This window comes from Sinocyclocheilus rhinocerous, unplaced genomic scaffold (genome assembly GCF_001515625.1).
Source record: "Sinocyclocheilus rhinocerous isolate Xijiao unplaced genomic scaffold, SAMN03320098_v1.1 scaffold6943, whole genome shotgun sequence".
NCBI classification, from domain to species: Eukaryota; Metazoa; Chordata; class Actinopteri; order Cypriniformes; family Cyprinidae; genus Sinocyclocheilus; species Sinocyclocheilus rhinocerous.
This window is the reverse complement of record NW_015629596.1, coordinates 10379-12359: the sequence shown is the minus strand read 5'-3', so window position 1 is coordinate 12359 and position 1981 is coordinate 10379.

The window sequence follows — 1981 nt, the reverse complement described above, 5'->3', positions numbered from 1 at the left end:
GAGGTACCGAAAAGTTCGGAAGGCGAAACCGGAGCATCGAGGAGAAAGCCCCTCTCTTTCTTCCCGATATCTGCCAGGTTCACCCACAGATGTCTCTTCGTTACCGCCATAGATCTGCCCGTAGCAGAGGCGGCCTGCTTAGTAGCACGGAGAGCAAGATCCGTGGTGCGGCGCAACTCAGCTACCTCATCAGGAGAAAGGCCTTTCCCTTTATCCAGGTCTTTCAGTAGATCAGCCTGATACGCCTGAAGCACCGCTATCGTGTGCAACGAAGCAACTGCTGCATATGCCCTGCCATTTAAGCAAGATGTATCCTGAAGGGGCTTAGATGGCAAGAAGGGAGTCTTGAGAGAGGATGTCTCACCCATAGAGAGATAGCTAGCCAGCGTCTCTTCTACAGGGGGCATCTTCTCATAGCCGCTTTCGCGCATCCCCTCAATGTTGGCATAACTCGTATGCTGAAACCGATGGATGCGTGAAGAAAACGGCCTCTTCCATTCCTTCTCGACCTCCGTATGGAGATCAGGAAGAAAAGAAAGGCTCACCTGAGCTGGGGGGCTATGGTCAGACAGAAAACGCTTGTCGAGACGACCTCGCGGCGCCACCTTCCTGGCCCGCTTCCACGGCAAGTCAAGCCTCGCCGTGGCGTGATCCATAACCTCCAGTAGCTCATCATACGCAGGACAGGAGGATTGGGAAGGCTCAGCCTCAACTTCTTCGCCCTCCTCAGACATCTCCTGCTCTTCCTGGGCCAAACCCAGCAGAGCACTGGCCGCTGGATCAGACGATGTTAGGGAAATCACATCATCATCCTCCAGCGGCTCACCCTCGTCCACGGCCGATGAGCGCGAGAGGGAAAGCCCCTCCTTAAACTCATCAGCCAGATCCGCCTGCGATCCCCACGACCTCATTCTCCTCCGTGCTTCAGCAGTCCTGAACCGCGGGGAGCAGACGGCTGCCCCTCCTTCCTCGAAAAGAGAGACAGACGAGAGCGGAGCTTTTTGTATTGGCGGTGGCAGTGGTGCTTTGCCTCTCAGCAGCCCTCTATGTGCCTGGCCAGCTGCCCAACGCCCTCTCTGCCTGCCTCTGTGTCTCATGCCCTGGTGTGTGCCAGGGTCTCTCTGGTGATAGGCACTGTTCCACACACGGTCACAGTGACAGTTAAGTGCCAGTTTGGGGTTCCATTTGGAGGCCCTGGCAACACAGATGGCCAGTATCTCTCTAACCAGTTGAAAAGCGCACAAGGTCTGTTGGATTAGACCTGTGTTCTCAAGAGCTTGACATTACACCATTACCATAGCATTTGTTTTTGACTCCACTGAACATTTATTGTGATGTTTCATTGTGTAAGTGATGCTAACTTTTTTTGATAAGTAATTTATAAGCTAGTGTATGATGCTCATTAGGTTAGTAGTTAATGTACATTTAAATAAGTAGGTATGAAAATATGAATAAAATATTAATGACAACCATTTAACTGCGTTAACTAATGATTTTGAAGTTTGCATCAATTCAGTATTATTAATGAAAATGATTAGTGTTAAAATACAGACTAGTTACACAGACTATATTAGCTGAGACAGACTACTGGTACTACAATGAATGGGATTCATGGGAACCCACCTTTTAAATAAAATAGCCATTCGGCATAGTCATAGCCTTTACATAATACTTGTTCTACGGTGCACATGCGCATCGAAATATACAGTTTTTCAGCATTATTTGAGGGATCATTTCAGCATTATTTGCATTGTTGTTTTAGTTTTAATGGCTTTCATTGTAAGATCCAAGTTCATCGCAGCTTGCTGTCACTGAGAAACATGCTTCCTTTTTCTCTTTTAATCAAAAGAAAAACTATTTTTTTCAAGTTTTGGAGAGTTTATGTCAAGTGTTGTCAGCTCTCTTGGCCATTTATCTGCCAACATGAATATTTCCAAATGAAGTACGTGAAGTAGAAGTAGAAGTAGAAGTTTGTGCCTGA